Source organism: Pinus tabuliformis, chromosome 2_2 (assembly GCF_031772625.1).
Source record: "Pinus tabuliformis cultivar Carrire ecotype Pingquan chromosome 2_2, CPIR1, whole genome shotgun sequence".
NCBI classification, from domain to species: Eukaryota; Viridiplantae; Streptophyta; class Pinopsida; order Pinales; family Pinaceae; genus Pinus; species Pinus tabuliformis.
The window spans coordinates 1,239,494,349-1,239,516,393 of NC_142300.1; positions in this window are offsets into that span (position 1 = coordinate 1,239,494,349).

Genomic DNA, 22,045 nt, shown 5'->3' on the forward strand with positions numbered 1-22,045 from the left:
GATATATCTTGATGACATAACTGTTTATTCTGGCAGCCATCATGATCATCTACAACATTTAAAAAGGGTGTTTTTAAAATGCAGGAAATTTGGAATTTAACTCAATCCCAAAAAGTCCCAATTTGCTTTGGAAGAAGGGAAACTGTTGGGGCATGTAGTGTCTGCTGCAGGTGTTCAGATTGACCCAGAAAGAGTCAAAGCAATTCAGTCCTTGACTCTTCCAAGATCAAAGAAAGATATACAGTCTTTTCTTGGCAAAATCAACTTTGCAAGGAGGTTCATTCCTAATTTTTGCAGAGCTAGTCAAGCACATAACCTCCATGTTGAAAAAGGGAGCAGAGGTGAAGTGGACTGATGCGGCTAGAAGATCTTTTGAGTCCATTAAGATGGCTATTGTGGAAGCTCCCACTTTAATAAGCCTTGATTATAGCAAGGAGTTTCATCTATTTTCATTTGCCTCTAAGGATACCATTGCAGCTGTCCTGTTGCAGCAAGATGAAGCAGGTCAAGAGCATCCAGTTGCCTTTTTTAGCAAGAATCTGAAGGATGTTGAACTAAGGTATGATATTATTGAAAAGCAGGCTTATGCTCTTATCAAATCTTTGAAGGCTTTCAGAGTTTACATCTTGCATTCCAAAATAGTTGCATATGTGCCTTCTGCTGCAATAAAGGATGTTTTAATACAACCTGATGCTAATGGAAAAAGAGCGAAATGGATTGCAAAAATGATAGAATTCAACATAGAGCTGAAGCCCACCAAGTTGGTAAGAGGTCAGGGGCTTGCTAAACTGTTGGCTGAAGAAAATTGCAGGTCTTTGGATATTGACTTCTTGTTCAATGTAGCAGAAAATGGTCTAATGGAAGAGCATGAAACAGCTGAAACGCAGAAAGGACAGTCAGTGGCCGAGAACCTAGCTTCATGTAGCTGGTATGCTGCAATAATTAATTTCCTGCTAAAACTAGAGGTTCCTTCAGAATTTTCTCAGAGTCAGGCAAGAACGTTAAAGCTCAAGGCAATAAAATATTGCGTCAATAGTGACCTGCTTTATTGGAGGGATCCATCTGGAGTGCTTTTAAGATGCCTAGACAAAGAACACTCAATAGAAGTTATGCAGCAGTTCCATGATAGCATGTGTGGAGGACATCATTATTGGAGAACTACAGCTCAAAAGATTCTCAGAGCCGGGTACTATTGGCCCTCTTTATTTTCTGATGTATTTGCTTTTGTGAGATCATGTGATAGGTGCCAGAGGTTTGAAGGTAAACAGCAGTTGAAATCCCTTCCCCTAAGGCAAATAATTACGAAAGGACCTTTTCAGCAGTGGGGCTTGGATTTCATTGGTGAAATCAACCCACATTCCAGTGGCCAGCATAGGTGGATATTAGTTGCCACTGATTACTTTACAAAATGGATTGAAGCAATCCCAACAAGGAAGGCTGATCATAATGTGGTAATGAAATTTTTATCAGAAAACATTTTCAGCAGATTTGGTTGCCCACATAAGCTTATAACAGATAATGCAGCAGCCTTCAAGGCAAAAGAGTTGGTGGAAATGTGTGATTCAATGGGCATTAAACTTGCTCATTCCACCTCCTATTACCCCCAAGGGATTGGTCTAGCAGAATCCTCTAATAAAAGTCTGATCAGGATTATTAAGAAGTTGTTAGAGGATAATAAGAAGAATTGGGATGCCAAGCTGAAGTATGCACTTTGGGCGGACAGAGTGACGATTAAGAGATCAACAGGCTGCTCTCCTTTCAAGCTGGTATATGGTACTGATGCTGTTTTTCCCATTCAACTTACCCTCCCTGTGGCAAAGCTGCTCCAAACAGCATAGAATGAAGAAGATGATATGGCCAACAGAATCACTGATTTAACAGAATTATATCAGACCAGAGAACAGCTGATTGAAAAAGCTACAGCACAACAACAAAAGGTCAAGGAAGCCTTTGACAAGAAGACAAAAAGAAACAATTTCCAGGTTGGGGATTTGGTCATGAAATGGGATGCTTCTAAAGAAAAGAAAGGTAATCATGGGAAGTTTGATGCTCTCTGGACAGGCCCTTTCATTATTTCACAGATTCAAGGGAACAATAACTTCATACTGAAAAGTATGGGAGGAGAACCAGTCTTTGATGGCCCAGTTAATGGGCAGTTTCTGAAGAACTATGTGATTTAAGGTCTTTTGGCCTTAAAAGCTGTAAATATTCTGCTTTTATCAGTTTTTAGTGTAGCTGTAATAGACTCCATGCCCAATGGAACACTAGGAATTTTGGCTAATTTGTTTGCTGTTGGAAAGGCATTGATCTGCAGGTTCTTGAGACCTCACAGGGAGGATCTCATCCCCAGAAGGAGCCAGTGTTAGCTTTCCTGAACAAAAAAATCAAAAATGGATTCAAAATGCTCTCAAAGGCTGCAAAAATGCTTATAATCATGCCAAAGGATTCATTGATGCTGTTCAAGTTCTCAAATCATGGCTAAAGTCTTCCACCGATCGAAAAAATTGCAAGGGGAAAGCCCTTTGGAGGGCAGAAATACACTATCGGGAGGTAAAAAACACTCCAAGACAGTCAAAAATCAAAAGCGCAGGCATAAGGGACCGAATTAAGCTCAGCCGTTGGATCTGGCCGATCAACGGTCCAAATCGCGTCGGCATATCGCAAGTCGGGGAGGCAGAGGCAAAGACATGATGCATCGCCGATGAGCGATCGCCGATATCGCTATCGGCGTATCGCAATGGAGGACTTACTAAAGGGGCTTTATTATTCACCAACGAGCGATCGCCGATATCGCATCGGCGAGTTGCATTGGAGCATGGCCTTTTGCAAATATGAGCGTTCGCCGATGGGCCAGACCCGACAGCCATAGAACACTCCATTGCATAATATTTCAAATCCGCGCCCGTCGATTTTTCATTGTTTTTATGTATTTTCTTTGTATAAAGAAAATACAAAGGAGGCCTTTTCAATGGTTATGTTTCCGATCCGATAAGCCGGACCCGATGGGACTATAAATGATTTTTATTAAAATTTCAAGTCCGCGCTGGGCCATTTTCATTGGTTTTGGGCACATTTTCTTTGTTAAAAGAAATATAAGGAAATACAAAGGGAAGCCTGGGCATGTGCCGATTGCGATGAGTATCGGATCCGAAAGGGTTCGGAAGTAAAATATATATATTGTTCAAGTCCACCAAAGCCATTTTTCATGGTTTTGCGGCAGTTTTGCCTGTATTTGCAAATATTAAAAATCAAAGGATGGGCCTATTTTAATATGAATTGCGACCCAAAAGGCGGACCCGATAGATGAATGAACCATGCCCGAACCTTGTAAAGTCAAAATTGAAGCAATGATGAGCGGGAATGAACAGTTTGGGCAACATTTCACTGTTTTAAAACAGCACAGTCATAATGGAGCCATTTTTAATGGTCAGCTGCTGCAATTAATCTACAGTATGGCCGAGGAGGAAGCAGGACACCGCTTATCTGAGCAGAGCATTCAATGGTTATGGCTCCTTTGGTATTTCACGCCACCTGCTCCAAGGAGGATTGTAGAGCAGTCAGAGAGGTCAAATCCATTTACAACACAGCCAGATTTGTATCAACAGCCCCATTTCTGAATGTAAATGTGGTTGGTGGCCATTTATGGGCTCCTCCACGCATGGGTAGCAGAGATATTTTGTAATGTAACACCATATATACCCGGAAAAGAGATGTAATAGATTGATGAGTATTTGATGAATGAGAGCTTATTGTAGCCTTTTAACTTCTGGAGACTGTTAATACTATGAGACCTGCAGCTTCTGGTCTTGATTTCCATTAATACAAGCTTCTTTTGCTATCACCTGCTCGCTTTTCACTTCTTCTATGTTCTAGGCTCTGCCTGCTTTGCACTTTGTAATGTGCTGTGAATATTTGGCATCTGAGGGGCTGTCATCCCACCTCTATGTTAAAATTTAGTAGTTCATTGAAAATTGTTTGCAGGTTGCTATTGTTCAAATAGCAGAGAGGTGTCATCCTCACTGTCTGTTGAATAATAGTCGTGCAGATCCTCTAACTGATTGCAGCTGGCCATCACAGAGCTCTGTGCATCTGCTAGTGCAATCAGTCTTCTCCATCATCACTTTTAGCTTAAACCGTGAGTAGTTGGTGGTTGAAAGCCTTGTAGTTTGGAAATATTCACCCATGTCCGGGACAAATCATAATATGAGTGGTTATCTGGCTTAAAAGTGTTGCACATCTTCCATTTATCAAACATCTTATCCAACATAATTGTTGAATTTTTAACGTTCTTGAGCATCACTGATTTACAACCTAGGTGAGTTTCTTGGGGTGATAACACTGTCCTTACACCATTACCAAGGCTATGGGAGTCAATGCATTTGAGCTCAACATTCTCCCATTCCTTGGCCTGCACCCAGTGTTCAATGTGGACCGCCTTCGGCATTACTTTCCACCATTACTAGACACATCCGACATTGCAGAACAACTCACAACAACAAAGTTAAATCCATATTGCATGGAACAAGCTACAACTGATCAGATCATGGAAATGCAGATCAAGTACACTTGCTAGCAGAATATCCAACTGTATTGAGTTGTCAAAGTAGGTCAACTTCTTCACCAGGGCAAGTGGCTCACTAGGGACCAAGTTTAGCAGAAGTTTCCTAATCTCATGGAGGAACTCAACACAATGGGGACCATTGCTTCCTAAGGGGGGAGGAAAGATCCAAGTGGATATTGGTGGCCACACACCAATTCCACTTGGACCCACACCAGTGTTTCTTTCAGTTTTTCAGTTTCCTTAATTGTAGCACAATTTACTATTTTTAGCAGTTTTTCGGGTCCTGAACTTTCGAAGCTGTTTTGAGGCCCTAAATGACTTCTTTTGGGAAATATGGGAGAAACATGGGTCCATGGTTAAATTTTTCTCTTCCCAAAGTTTTATTCCTCAGGTAGATCTTTCTAACGAGGTATTGTGCATGTCAAACGGAGATCGTATGCCAAAGTTACGACCTCGCGAAGTTGATGTACCAATTTACCCAAAACGGGGCCCATAGTTTGGCACTTCATCTCCTAGGGTTAGGTTTTGGATGTTTAGGGTTTTCCATTGTTTCTCAACAATAAATAGGCCTTCGAGCCTCATTGTAAGATAGTTCAGAGGAATGTAGCCGCCACATCTCTCCTAAGAGATAAGCTACCATCACCCGAGCTAGTTTACTTCCATTTCTGTTTGCAAACATATTTAAATATTTTATATGAATGAAGTGAAGTATTATTTGTGCTACACCTCTGTATTTATGGTTATCTCTGTAATTTGTTGAATTCTTGTTTAAATCCGGATCAGTAACCCCAAATATTTAGCATAGGAGTAGCAGTAGTGGTTGCTTTGCTTTCCTTTCTGGTTTGCATGTTTGTTTGTTTGCTAACTTGGTTTGCTTGATTTTCTTAGTTGTTTTTCTTTCGCTTTAGTTCTACTTTTTTATTTTTCTTTCTTTCCTTTCTTGTATCCGTAGGTTAGCCTCACATGAAACCATGTTTGGATGTTGAGACAAATCGACAAATCTAAGAGGACTTGTACAGCTATCAACATATGGTTATCTATTGTCCTCTCTCTTTATGAAGAGCTTTTTGTTTTTAGCCGATGATACCCTGACGAGAAATAAGTTATGTTCAAAGTGAGTCTTGGTGAAAACACAATGCTTGCACTGTTAAATAGTACCGCCTACTCTAATCAATTCTTTTGGGTTAACCCTTGTCAGATCAGTCATGTAGAATAAGGTGAGGGGGGAAACCTTAACAAGTGTGTCAGAGGTACATATAACATACTTCTCTAAAGGAACAACCTCTACTACTCTCAATAAGTCAGGATCCCTCTTTTTATTCATGAAAATAAATAAGTTCCTATGTCGCAGTTCTTTGAAAAGAATAAAAATGAAAAATGAATAAGGCAAAAGAAGAGAAAGGCTTCCTATGCAGAGAGATGATGCAAATAGCTCTGTCAGGGTACTGACCAGGCTTGTTGGTAGCAAAGAAATGCTTGTGTTCCTGGGTGACTCCTATATTACTTGTGTACTCATATACCCCTCATCACCAATCGAAACAACTAACTTTGCTTGGAATGTGTGTTGACAGATCAAGAGAATGTTAGGGACTACATCTTTCACACAAGCTAGTGTAGAAGCCATCATGATCAAAGAATTGAACAATACTTCCAGAAAGGTTAGAATCACTTTTCACGAAACAAGGTTCATACAGAGAGCTGGAGTTATACCAGTGTGTCACCAATGTTGTAGCAGCTACAACCACCCTCCAAAATTTTGGAGCCTAACTTAGATCATGTGATCGATCGTTCGTTGATCACTTGTTGGTAAGGTGATGATCGCAAGCCTCCTCCTTGATCTTAATATTTTTCATCTTCTCATCTTTATGCAGTATGTGTCATCTTTGGGCATAGGGAATGTTGTTTTTCTTCGAGGGAAATCTTGTGCGTATGAGTTTTTTTCACTACATAGACATGTTTCACACTCACTTCATGCACTCTTGTCATAAAGGTTATTGCATCAAGCAAAGTATTTTTTATACATTCTGGATGATCTACGTTGTATCACTAAGTGTTCATGTGTGATCATAGTTGAGTCCTATCACTATTTACATATGTTTCATTGATCTCACACTTACCCATATTCCCGAGGAACCTAGCCTCATCTAGCTTTCACGAGCTACACAATTTTCTTTTGCAACCCTCAAGTTTTTTTCCTTTCCTGTTGGAACTGTGTAATGAACAAAGACCCAAACCTCCCTTGGAATCCAAATATGCATAATGCTTTCCTCCAGTGTCCTTCCCCAGCTGGAACCCACTATCTTCAGAAACTACGCAGTGTTGTCCCCCAACTACCTAGTCAGCTTCGCTCTCTAGAAATGCCAGAGTAGTCAAGCGGCCAGCACTGCTCTCCAGAAATGTGTAGAGAAGTTAGACATGTAGAATTACTCTCCAGAAATGCACAAAGTAGTCATACATCCATCACTTCTCTATAGAAATGTGTAGAGAAGTCCGACTTACCTAAATTAAGAAACTGCGCAGAGGTGTCTTCCGAGGACCCCATCTCGTAGTTGTGTCCTATTATCAGAAAATGTGCAGTATTGTCCCTCAGTTGCTCAAGCTGCACTGCACTCAGAAACTGTGTAGAGGTTTCCTCCTAGGACCCCATCCCACAGCAGTGTCCTGTGATCAGAAAATGTGCAGTATTGTCCCTCAGTTGCTCAGGTTGCACTGCACTCAGAAATTGCACAGAGTAGGTAGCCCAACCTTGCTCTTGAAAACTACACACATCATCCTGGCAGCAGTCACTGTCTACTGAAACTGCGTTGATCTATCTCCCAATGACTACAGGAAAAGGTGACATGTTGCATCACTCTCAAGGATATGAGGAGAAGGAACAAGAAATCAGGCTATGATTGGAACCTCATGCAAACTCCGTTGGATGCATGATCATCTCAAGGGTAAGTATGGTAGGTAAAGAATATATTTTGAAGTACATCTCTTAGTGAATATTGAAGGACTACTAGTCATTTTCATATCATCCTATCTTCGATAAAATGCATGTTTGAAAGCACAAAATCATTTCATGTGTTTCCTCTATGTGTCTTGCTTCCTTTTCACTTGTTTGGCTAGTTATCTTCTTTGGCATGTTAATCATTATGTCATGCTTGCAAGTTTGTTCTGGTAATTTTTAATGTTCATATTTGTGTGTATGAATTGTTTTCACTCTATCGACATCAGTTTCACTCACACACAAAGTTGTAAACATTATCGCACAAGTGTCATTATGATCGTTCGAAGACATATTTCAACCGTCACACTTGTCGCTCTCAACCTTTGAGTCAGTCTCACTGAGCACATGTTGTCTTGTTGGTTTCAGGTGTCTTGTCATCGAGTCATGCTAAGTGTGCGATCACATTGTCATGTGTACATGAGTACACTCACTTCCACACTTAGTAAAGTTTCATGAAAATTTGTCGATCAGACAACCCTCTGTCAACCAGACCCGATATTAGTGACCTTTCATTGCTTCTCGGAGCTGCACAGGTCTTGAGGTTGTCTGCCAAGAAGCTTTCTCTGTGCAATTATGGAGATGTGCCCACTGAATGACTCCCAAAAATAAGTAGAAGTTGTCCCAGAAGTCAATCCAGTCTGTGATTCTCACAATATCTCCCATCAAGCCTCCAGCTAGTCAACCAGAAGAATTTACTTGAGTTGTGACCTTGGGTTGTATTGATCTCCAAAATTTTGTAGAGTTTTCCTGTCCTAAAAACTCTTCTTCCCCACTCTGCAACCATCCCAAGAATTGTGCATAGTTTTAAATAAACCCTTGGACCCAAGATGGGAAGACAAGTGGCAGCAAGAACCAATTCTAGCAAAAGAAGACTTTCTTGAGCTTAAACAGGAGTTAGATTCCCAAGGTTTAATAAAGGTTAAGGATTTCTGGATACGTTCTAATCCTATTGATAAGTGGAGAACATGGAAAACATTGAATCTAGAAATAACACTCTCCTAAAAACTAGAGAAAAGGAGCTCAGGAAAATAGTAGAGAAAAGGAAGATCTTAGTGGCTAAGGGACAAGAACAACTGAGATGGGGGAATAACAATGAGGGCACCTTTATTCTTAAGGAAGAAAAAAGCATTCTTCTTGAGCTGGATCCCCGGGTTCTGAACAAAATCTGGCAAAAGCTTTGGAGGCATCAAGGGTGGATGAAAATCAAACTCTTCATGTGGGTTGTGTATCACAAAAAAATCCTGACTTGGGATAAAATTAGGAAAAGAGGTGTTCAGGGGCCTTCCAGGTGCCCACTCTGTGAAGCACAAGAAGAAACCCAGGAACATTTACTCAACAACTGTATTTTCACATCCTGGTTGTGGGATTTTTTTGCTATTATTTTTCAACAATCTGATAGAGACAGAGGTTGCATCATTAACACCCTCAGCATCTGGAGGAATTTTTTTTTGGATAATGAAATTCTAAACTCATCGTGGGCTCTCACACCAAGCTTCATCATATGGAATGTGTGGAAAGAGAGGAACAAAAGAATTTTTAAGGAGGATAAAAGGCCCCCCCAACACCTGCTGGAGATAATCCTGAAACAGCTCAAGGAGACAGTGAGAACTACTGTTTGCATCTTCCCTAAACCCCCCTCTTAGATGTAGATTTAAATATTCTCAGGCAGTTGGGGATGAATGGGCTTACCCTCCTTGGCCTTGACAGGAAGCTCACTACGACGGATCCGGAGAAGGATTTCTGGCATCCTCCTCCGGAGGGCTATTTAAAGTACAACATTGATGGGGCTTCAAAAGGGAACCCGGGAACTGCAGGGTATGGAGGGGTCCTCAGAAATGCAGAGGGCAGTATCGTTTCCATTTTTCATTGCCACCTAGGTACAACCACCAATAACATGGCTGAACTAATGGCTATGGAACAATGCCTAGATTCACTGAAGCAGAGCAACTGTCTAAACGTCATGATAGAGGCAGATTCGGAGTTAATTATCAATTCAATGCAAAAAATTCATAATGGAGCTACCCCGGATAAAGTCTCTAAGCATTGGAATCTCATTCGGGTCTTCCAAAGAATTCAAAGCCATCTTCAGGGCCTGCGCACTATTAGTTTCCACCATGTGCGCAGAAAGGCAAATAAGCTGGTGGATCTTCTGGCCAACCAGGGAGTCAGCTGCACAGAGAATAATGTGTTGATGAAGTGGCAAGATTCAAGTCCAAGTAGACTGAGAGCTATTTGCGACGCACAGGCGGAAGAAGACAGGGATGTGTTTAGACTCAAAACAAGGGAGAATAGCTCGATTTGATAGTCCCCCATTTGTGTCGTCTTGGTGGGCATTTTATGCCAATAAAGAAGGTTACCCTGTCGGGTAGTCCAGAGGCAAGGTGCAAGCGTGATGTTGATCTCTTATTTTTCCCTCACGTCTTTGCTCGATGAAACACTCTCTCCCGCACTTTCTCCCAACCAGGGCGATGATGTTTTGTGTTTGTAAGAGGATTCAATCCATTTGGCAGCGAGTGGTTTTAGTTCTCGGGGTCCTGTTTGCAAAACCACCTCCCAGACGGCTTTCGACTGTTCGCACTGCCTTCAGAGCGGTTATGGTTTTGGCGTTATCGCAGCGATCCCATACATCCTGCGACACGTGGTAGGGGATGGGTTTGAAAACCGCCCTCGATCGCACATTATCTTTCCTCCTTCTTGTCCCGTGCGAAATCTTTCTCAGCCGTAGGATTTGTATGCTGCGAATCAACGGTTGTCGCAGGGAGGTTAATCTTCAGGCTCTTCTGCATATCGGCTTCCTCCTCAGCCGTCGATCTTTTTGGTTTGATGGGACGGTACTTTAGTTGGGGGTTTTCTGAAGGGAGGCCGCCAGAAAGTTTGCGAGTTTCCCGAGGGTTTGTCAGGAGTCTTGTTAATTCTTCTTATGCTTGTTTTTCTAAAGGTATAGCTGTTCGATGTTGCCCCTGGTGGCTAAGGCTGTTATTCCTTTCTGTTTTCCTTGACGTCGGGTGAACGGTTGTTCATATTGTACACTATTTTTTTGCCATAATGATATAGAAGGATCCTTACTTGCTTCAGCAAAAAAATATACCTTTAATATTATTTTAAAATACGATATCCCACCTTACTTTATAATATAAATCAAATACAAATATTTTTTTTTATTAAAATAAATTTAATTATAAAATATATCATTTATCATATACTTATATTTTGAAAGATTTATATATTAATATTTAAAAAAAGTCAAGATTCCATTTATAGAGTTTATGAGATGTTTGAGCATTATTTACTTTGTGCTCCAGGTTGATATGACAAATCATTGTAATCCATTCAATACAAGTGAAATCCAAATATGATGGTCTGCATCATGGTAATTAAGAGTTGTTTCTTCTTTACTTAATTTTTTTAACTTATAATCAGGAATAAAAAATGTATAACATATTTTGCCATTTTATTAGCGATCTATAATTATGATTATATTTTTACATTTATTTAATTTAATTATAAATTTATTATGAGACAAGTGTTTCGGCGTAAATCACATGAAAGAGCATTTTTCAGCGTGTTTCAAATCAATCAGTGTGGAGCATTTGTCGACACGTTTCAAACAAACCAACTTGTCCTAATGCTGAACCACACTAGTTGGTTTGAAACGCATTGACAAATGCTCTTTCATGTGATTTACACCGAAACACTTGTCTCATAATACTTGATATGGATCACAGAAGCCTAAATTCAATAATATAAATTTATTATAAAATTAATGTATATTAACATTCACTGGCCCAACTTAACAAGGTATTAGTGTATTTTGAAATAAGTGCCATGCAAATCTGATGAGATACATGTCTAATTGTAAGACTTCTTGATCAATGATTTTCCAATAATCATTAAATAGCGGCAGAAATAAGCTTACCTCTTGAAGAAAAAGAAGATAAAAGGTTATTTAAAGCTGATCTATTGTGCTATGTTTTGGTGAAAATTTAATGATGGTTTATGATTTTATTTGGAATTTTATTTGGTTATTTTTTCAGTACAATTTCAACTGAAATTTAGCGATGCATAGTATTTATTAATAAATTTGATAATTTATGATATTATTTCAAATTTAATTTGTACATGATTTTAGTAGCATTTCAACTTAACTTGATCCATGCATGATATTGCATTATATTTATAGTTGTATAAATTATGAAGTTATAGAAAATTATTTAATAATTATTATGATTTTATTAGTTAGGTTATGTTTTAGTATAAATTTAATTGAAATTTAGTGATAAATAGTATTTATTTAATTATATTCAAAGATTTTGTGATATATTTAAATTAACTTATAATTTTAGAAATATAAAAATTAGTAAATTTTAAAATATATATATATATATATATAATTTAAAGTGGAATGATGAGTTTATCATTGTTATTTTTTGATTGTGGGTATAGTATTGGAATAAGAAATGTATTATTTGACATTTTTTGGAAAGTTTTTATACAACATTACCATTGTCTTCTCCATCTTGAAATGATTTTCCATCCAATTATAGTTTCTCTACCAAATCATTTTCTCTAGAAGGAACATAAAAATGGAAAAAATGACATAAAAGTCTAGGAGGTGGAAAATGGTCCAAAAAAAATCCATCCTAGACATGAAAGAAGGCACATGTTCACATGAATGGTAAGAGTTTGCACTCACTATGGATAATTTTTTTTTTCCCATATATAATGTTTCCATTGTGAATAAGAATAAACAATAAAGTAAATCTCTTTGTCATAGGAGGCATGTTTGCAAACAACATTAGAAAATGCCTCGCTATGATATGACATCAAATGTCTATGATGTCTGAGGGTTTGATTCACAACACAATCTAAGGCCTTTGTCTCAATTTGAATGGTTTCATATATGGAAAAATCAAAATTGTAGTTATATAGAGTTTATCTCCCCTAATGTTTTTCAATGTTCTATCCAAAATGAACTTGGCCTTGGCTTTAACCTTGGTGATTTAGGTCATGAGTCAAGTAATAGCTCCATATGAACTGGTTATAAAAGTTGGTGAGGCCCAGGAAGTTATAAATTTCTATTAGCGTCTTCATATTTAGCCAATAGTATATGACTTGGATCTTGTTCGAATCCACACACACACCATGCTCATCATTTATGTACCCAGATATTGAATTCTTTGCATTTCAAATGTGCACTTCTCTAGGTTTGTCTATAGTCTGTGTTGGTGTAGAGTGATCAACACTTGTTGAGTGTGCTTCATATGCTCTTTGCAAATTCTATTGAATATATATTGATATAATTTAGGTGTATACAATAAAATAAATAGTTAAAATTACCATATAATCTTGTCAAAATTTTAATGAACATTATTGGCACATTACTCAAGCTAAAGAGCATGATTAGCCACTCAAAGAGACCCTCTTTAGAGTTCAAGGTTTTCTTCCCCGCATTATTTGGCTTGATTAACACCTAGTGATAAATTGAAATATGATCAGTCATGTTGAAAAACTTCTCACCTTTTTTTCATGAGAAATAACTTTATATTCCATGTGAGGAACATACATGTTTCGGTCCTTGAGGGAATAAATTTATATTTCATATGATGAATATACATGTTTCAATCCTTGGGGGACTACTTAGACTTAACAACAAGGCTCGAAGTCATTATGACAAGGCTTATCTTATCACTTGTGGGAATTTAAACTGGGTATGGAGGACAATAGTTATTCCTCCCAACCAGTGAAGATAAAACCACTTTATAAAAACTTGTCACCTTTGAGAAAATCGAGGAAATCATTAATTTAAGGGATGAGCTATCCATACTTAAATATGCTTTTTTTTAAAAGATTTATAATTAATACAAAGTCACCATGTTCCAATTTTCTTTTGAAATAACAAAATATGACCCCTACATAATGAGTAACTTGACCAAATGTGGTATTTATATATTAGATATTTAATCTAAATTTGATCTCCTCATTCTCTAGAAGAGCATTTTTAGACAAGGCCATCAAGAAAAGGGGCACTCAATGTCAAACCAATTTCTCCTTTAGTTGGTGATGTAGAGATACTCCTATAAATAGGATAAATATGTCTTTGTAATCCTCCACCAAAATTTTACCTATCCCTACCACATAGAGGGATTTGTTGCAAGGGACTTAGTAATCATGGTGTTATTATTTTCTCCATTTGAGCCAAACCAGCAAATGGAAAAATTTCTGAGTTGAGAAACTATATTCCTAAACTTTTGAGTGATTAGATAACCTTTAGTAGCAAGGAAAACCATTGGAAAGCAATAGAACTAGGCTTCCAAGGTGATAGTGAAACTACAAGACTTAGTCTAGTAAAAAATATGAAACTTCTGCATATATACTTGTTCAAATGAACATCACAAGATTTAAATCGGGGAAATTCCACACACTAGATCATCCTTAAAGGGCCTAATATATGTAGACAAAACAATTAACTCTAACATATTTCTCCTAGCTCAACTAATCAATGTTTATGGATGGTAGTGTGATTTTATTTGCATCTTCATCTTCCTAATGCATGTAGATAAGTTTGGTTTCTTTTCACTATCAATGTCAATATTCAAATGCAATGGTGTGCTCTACACATAGTGTTTTCGCTTCAAAATTTATCATATGTACGATTTTCAATGGTTATACTTCAAAACATCAATTTGGCATGCATAACCTTCATCCTCTACTCCATTCCACTATCGTATGACCTTAAATTTCCTATAATTAGGTAATTCAACCACAAAAGTTGACCAAATTTGGTTGGAACATAGATTGACCATTAAATGTGCATAGATAAAGAAAATAAAAACTAAATAATTATGTTACCCCTAAAATCATTATCTTTAACTATTTTTCATCTGCATCAATGCACTCAAGCTATGGCAATGGGATGTTGGTTACATGTGGACAACTTCCAATCCTAATCGTTATTTTTAACCTTTGATCTAATCATCTGTAACCACGATAACGAAGGCCATGTCAAGAGGATTTTCCTTCATACAAATAGACATAAAGTAGTTAAGGTCATTCATCTATATCAATCCATCTAAGTAAGTTTATATTATTGGAATGCTACTAGAGTTTTGAGGAGCCTTCTCTTTTGATACCATATTCTAGACTCTTTTCCTTCTTTGTTAGCCATGGTTATCGTTAGAGAACATGAAGGAAACAAGGGACCCATCCCATGGAGGATATTTGGAGCGCATTTTCTTAAGTAAATATTCATTGTTAGGTATTTATTACTTTACCATTTTATTGGGATCATGATAAAGTTCAAAATTTGTTCATGTTAAGTATTGTTTTTTGATTCATTTGGTTTTCACTTCTTGCATGATTTATGGTTTAATGTATGTGAATATATATCTAGTGTTTACTTCAATGTACTTTAACCACTTGTATAATTCTTGATCCACAACCATTAATTTAATGGATTTTTCTCACCCATGTGACAAATACCCTCTAACAAATAATTAAATTTCATTAGGAAGTTCATCTATATCTTCTTTCCTGGTTGTTGGTGAGCTCATTAGCCTCCTTACCTTGCATTCATAGTTCATAGACTTGAAATTGTTTTCATTTCTATCTCTTACTATATTACATAGGTTCTCTAGTAAAAAAAAAAAATTTTTCCTTAGCTTGGTAACTTTAGCTCCAAGTTTCAAGTATAATGTATTTTTTAGATTTTTCTTATAGTGGCCTCACATAAACTTTGGCTCTATTTTCTAGGCTATCTTATTGTAGCTTCTACCCAATATTTTGCACTTCCATAATGTAGTTTTGGCCATTTTTATACACTATTCTAGTGCACATTTTGGGCCTTTTTTTCCACTCTCAATTTTTAATTTCTTTTTGGTTTTTTGGTTTATTCCTAACTTAAACAACCTCCCTATATAATCCCCTTGAGATGATAGGTGGATGGTATTACATTGTAAGGAGGTCTTATAGAGACATTGTAGGTAGAGAAAAGACTCATTGTAAATTTTTATTTTAAGGTTTCTATTTGTTGCATTGCATCCTTTTTATTCAACATACTTATTTCAAAAGTTTTCCTTGTTATAATAGTTACTTGATTTTTCCTTCAAACGAAAGATAGATTAGATAAAGAAAAGCTTATTTTTGTCTTTGTCTTTAGTTTGCTATATTAATTTTGAAACACTTTCGTTTTTTATTTCCAGGTTGTTCTTCACTTTTTCAAATTCCAATCCTAAACTAATCCTTTCATTTTCAAATAAAATTTAATTAATAATTAGTTAGAGTTAGGAACACCTTCTAGTATTTGACTTCTTCTTTTTAGATTTCCTTTTTAACATTATTTTATGTCTAAATACTACCTCATACTTAGGTTGAATCTCATACTTAGGTTGAATTAGAGTTTTGATTGAAGATTTGAATTGAATAATAATTATATTTTAATAGAAGATTCATTTTGATTAAAAAATATCTTTTTGCATAATTATTTACCTTTTTTGAACTAGTATGTCAATTAAAAATTTCTTTAATTGTAATAATTGTATTTCAAACACATTACCATGATTACACATAATGGGGATTCACTTAGTGAACTTGTGTCATAGCATATTCATTCCTGGGATATTAAGGAATACCCTTAATTTGAGAACATATTGAAAAATACCCCTAAAAAGTTATTTTCTTGAATCCCTATTTTTATGAGATATCTTAAGTATCCATTTTTCCCATGCCATTTTTAATACTCCCTTTTTATTTCTACCCCTAGCTAAATAATTACTAATATAATCTTATATTTATAATATTTTCATCTATACATCAAGGATGTATATGTCCTTTATCATTATAAACTATTATTTAAAGAGCATACTTTATTGATGATGATGATGGTTAACATCCACTGAGACTAAACTTTGGTCTATCAGACCTAAAGAAACGAATTATTTAGTTTGATTTAAGATTTTATTCGTATGTTCAAAAAGCTTGGAGAGAAGCCTCCCGAGCTCACTGTAATTTTGACATCGTAAAAGGCTAGGAAGGTTGGTATTGCAACAAATATTTTGAAACTGGGATCTAATGTGGTTGTACACGGGGAACTCTAAGAGGAAGTGATTTTCATCCTCGATGTTCGTATTCTCACATAAATGGCAGAACCTTTCCATCCATGGTGTTTTAGAAACTACCCAACGACCCGTTTCACTATGGAGCTCATGGGAGTTCATTCTAATCTTGGCTATATTAATTTTCTTCTTTGAGCTAGTTAAAACAGAGAGATACTTTTGATCTTCTAAGGTGGGGTTGATGAGCTCCTTATAATATGTTAATTTTCTTTTAGCTGTTAAATCTTTCTCACACCAAATTTTTTCTTTGAACTTAGAAGTAACAATATTTTTAATATTATTAATGTTTTGCAATGCAACATTCTCCGTCGATCTCCCATGGTTTAACCAGGCCTTGGTGTCTTTATACCAACCTCGTTTGAGCCTTAGGTGGTTTTGGCTAGAATTTAAAGCTAGATTAGGAAGTCTATGGTCTCCTCTGTTATTGATTTTGTGCTTGTACAACAGAAGCCTAGCCATATCTAGGCTCTCGATAGGGGAAAGACCCACTTCTATAAGGAGAATAGGATAGGGTGTGTTGCTTTTAATTTTGGGGTTATACGTTATAAAATGCTTCTGGATTTGCTCAATATTTCTCTAGGATTCTCTAGAGATGCTACAAGCCCAAACCTCACATCCATATAAGATAACCAGAGTGACTAAAGTTTCAAAGAGGAACTTCTTTCTATCCCATGTTAGGAGGTTTGTCGTTTTACAATTATTTTCAAGACCAAAATGAGCTTTACATCCCCCATTAATCCTTTTCTCAATGCTATAGTTCTAGTTGAGCTTTTGATGAATATCAATTCCTAGGTACTTGTAGGAAGACACTTCCTCCAAGTTACTATTGTCATACATAAAATTACCATAAGTGTCCTTCTTGGATTTGATAATCATAACTTTTGTTTTGTTAGTGTTAACAATCATACCCATGGTAAAGTAAAAATCCTTAAGAAGTATAAGTTGTTTATCAAGATCAAAAGGGCACCTTGCGAGAAGAAAAGTATCGTTTAGCATAGAGAAGAAGGATGATGACTATCCCAGCTAAGATCGTGCCAGCACATCCTGCTTCCTCTAAACAACCTTCTAGTTTGTCGATGTAAATGCCAAATAGGGTAGGGGAGAGGGGGAAACCTTGTTTAACTCTGATATTACACTTAATATCTTTCGACCACCCCTCATTGCTCTTTAACTTGGCAATTATATTCTCATATGACCTTATAGTGGCAGATCTCAACTCAAAAGGAACCTTTAGCTCTTCTAATCTATTCCAAAGGTTGTTTCTAAGAACCGTATCGAAAGCCTTTCTAAAGTCCACAATATTAATCTCAAATGTGACACTCCACCTTACCTTATAATATAAATCAAATACAAATATATCATATTAAAGTAAACTTAATTATAATGAATATAATTAATTATGTGCTTATATTTTGAAAGACTTATATATTAATGAGCTTAAAAAATAAGTAAAAAATATTCAAGATTTTGTTTAAAGAAGTTATGAGATGTTTGGTTATAAATATAAGGTAGTCCTTAAAAATGATACAAAACTATAAAATCACAACTTGAATTGTAGTTATATTTAAACAATAACTAAACCATCCTAGATTCATGTTAAGTCTGAATCTACCAAGCACCAAGAGGGATCAAATCTCTTTTCACTATAAAATAGATTTACATCTCAAGAGATTTGATCCCTCTTGGCACTTGGTAGATCCATATTTGAGATGGATATATGATGATTTAATTATTAATTATATTTATAAATATAATTATTAATTTTGTGTTATTGTATTTTTTAATTTATTTTTATTTTTATTTTATTTTTACCAAGTCAAAATGTTAAACAAGACATTGCAACATCTCTATTATATTGAGCTTAATAATTTACAATAAATTACAACATCTTTAATTACAAGTTCTAATTAATGCTCTGTAACTTTATACCTCCTTTAACAAATCAAGTATCCAAAAATTGATTAAAAATATATTAAACATCATATATATAATCTTAAACAAGCTAAAATAACCAAACAAATTAACAAACAATTAATTATTAATTCAATATAATGAGTGGTGGACCCTAAAAACATAACTTAGCAGAAAACATGGGCATAATTGGGGTGGTTTCATCTCACATGTAAAGTGGTTTGAACTTCGTTCCAAAGTGGGTAAATGAATTTGATTGGCTCATGCACATAAAAGATGGTTTTACCGGTTTCACCCACATTCATTGTGTTAAAGTTCTAGCAAGTTACCCTGATGAAATAGCTTATAACCATAGATCATTTCAAACTTGATTAAAAATATATTAAACATGATTTATAACTTAAACAAGTTAAATCAATCAAGCACATTAACATGCCGTTAATTATTAATTCAAGATAATATCTGGTGGACCCTAAAACAATAAAAAAGTAAAAACCATGGGAAAATTTTGGGTGGTTTCACCCCACAAGTAAAGTGGTTTGGCCTCCCTTCCAAAGCAAGTGAAATGAATCTAGTTGGACCATGCACATAAACTATGATTTTAGTTTTTTGCCCCCATTCATTGTGTTAAAAATCGAGTAAGTTATAGCCATAGATCATCGTGAGGTGTTAAATGTTAAAAATAGCAACAAGAAATCCTAATTTAATTTTTCCTTGAATTAAATTAGTAATTAAATCAAAATTATATTCTCATAGAAACTTGTAATAGTTAACTATGTTAAAGTCTATATAGAGTCCTGTAGAGTGATTCCTAAATTTTAGGGGTCTAGGTTGAGTTCTTTTGAGTTGTAATTAATTAACTTAGTCTAACTGAGTTAAAGTCAATTAAACTAGTTCAAACAATTGCAGGAACTAGTAATACGTCTAGTAGTGGGAAGCAGCTTCACTACTCCACCAGTTAGTTGAAGATTCACTCATCAATAACTCATGCATGTCAGTTCAGAGGAAGATCCAGTTGAGATTAGAGTTCAGGGAGAGTGTACTATCAGTTGTATAATTTTTAATTTTTATAGATGGTGTATGCAATCAGTAGAAGACCTATGATGAATTGCATAGTTATGAGTGGGAAATTTCCCAATTAAATATGGGCTAATTCCCTTAGGGATTACTCAAGGAAGTAGGGGATTGGCAGGCAACAAAATTGGCTAAGTGTTGGCTTGAGCTGGTTTCTGAAGTAGAGAGATAGATTATACTTGTGCAGGAACTGTTTCACGTTGAACAAGAAATGTATTTTCTTCTCAGGTATTTTGGTTAATGAAATATAGATAGTCGGGGTTTTGAGTAGTTTCTTTCCCTAGAAAAATATTGTGTTATGTGCGATTGAAATTCTTCCTTTTTTTCTTAGTGTTTTCATCGATCAATTTTTCTTTTCGTTGATGAGTAGAGTAGACTCAAGTCTTTCATTATAGATAAGCAGCTTGAATCTACAAGTAAAAATATACATGGTATCAAAGTTGAAGGGATTATAGAAGAGGAGAATACAAGTTTTTTGTGTAGGGGAAATTGAATTTGTAGTTTCATACTTTAGAGTCAGCAGGATATCATTCTACAGTTTGAAACTTGAGTATGCCCTGGAGGGAAGCTCAAATTACATAGATTGGAAGGATAGGATGGAGGCAGTGTTGGAAGATAACGATCTGAAGGAATTCATAGATCACGATATTCCAAAGCGTCCAACATCTGATGCTAAAGATCTAGCTTAATGGAGAAAGTGTGTGGCAAAGGCGAGAAGGATTATCGTAGAAGGTGTTAGTGTTAGTCTTTCCAGCCTTCCTCCAGTGTGTAGGAATTTACAGGGTAAGTTCCTCAGAAAGAACACCAAAAGGACACCGCTCACAACCAGATCACAGATCAATACACCAGTATTTTTGACGTGGTTAAAACCCTCAAAGAGGGAAACAGTCCACGGCCTGCGCCAACGTGGCTACTACATGCAATTTATTAATCAAAGAATGAAAATTTACATAAGCTTCTCTCATGCACAGATTACCCGAAAAATGACCCTCCATGCGCTTTAAATAGAACTCATGGACCAATCGGGTCTCAAGCCATGGATCAAGTGTCGGTAATACCAAGGAGAGAATGAACCGTCGGATCACTACATATCGTGACCGTCGGATTGTAAGTTACAATATGTACAACGGTAAAGAAACACACTTTACCTAACTCTATACCTAACTCTAAACTAGACCAAGTTGTACTTAACTATTTCCTATGTGTCGGAATATCCTAACATCCCCCCTTAAGAACAACTTGGGATAGGATTGAAGGATTTACAAATATGACACAATAGGAGAAGGAAGGAGGCACTAGAGCCTATCCCCCCTTAGTGACAATTTCCTGAACTCCAAGCATATATTGAAGTTGAGTGAAATTCGCCTCTGTGAGAGCCTTTGTGAAGATGTCTGCAACCTGATCATCTGTTGAACAATATTGCACTTCAAGAACATGGTCATGAATGAGATTTCTGATGAAGTGCATGTGTAGTTCAATGTGTTTGCTGCGCTGATGCTGGACTGGATCTTTGCATAGCTGAATGGAACTTTGATTATCACACCAAAGTGTGGTTGGATGCTGCTGCTCAAAGCCAAACTCTGATAGGATCTGACGAAGCCACAAGGCTTCCTTACTAGCTTCCACGACACCACGATACTCTGCTTCTGCTGACGAAAGAGAAATGGCAACCTGTTTCTTACAAGCCCATGTAATAGGTCCTGAACCAAGAGTGAAGACATAACCGGCAGTAGACTTTCGATCATCAGGGTTACCAGCCCAATCAGAATCAGTGAAACCGACTAATAGAGGAGCTGCTTTGGCACTGTAATGAATCCCAAACTGTACTGTACCTCGAACATAATGAAGTATTCTTTTAGCTGCTTTCCAATGACTTTCATGGGGGTTTTGCATAAAACGAGCAACAAGGCCAATAGCAAAGGAAAGGTCAGGATGAGTATGGGTTAAATATAAGAGTTTTCCTACAAGTTGACGGTATAAGGTAGCATCAACTTCAAGAGAAGTACAAGAGACTGAAAGTTTGACTCCAGACTGAAAGGGAGAAGGGGCTGGCTTACAGTCTTCCATGTGAAAATGACGAAGAATATCACAAGCATACCTGGACTAGGAAAGGAAAATACCCTCCTTGGGTTGCAAGACTTGAAGACCGAGAAAATAGTGTAAGTGTCCCAAGTCTGTCATTTCAAATTTCTTTTTAAGGCTGGACTTCACATGGTTTATAAGGTTGGGATCACTACCAGTAAGAATAAGATCATCAAGATAAAGAACAAGGATGATAAGAGAGTTGCCCACTTTCTTGGTGTAGACAGTATTGTCAGAATAACACCTAGAAAATCCAGATTCTAAAAGAAAGCTATCCATTTTGGCATACCAAGCCCGAGGAGCTTGCTTGAGACC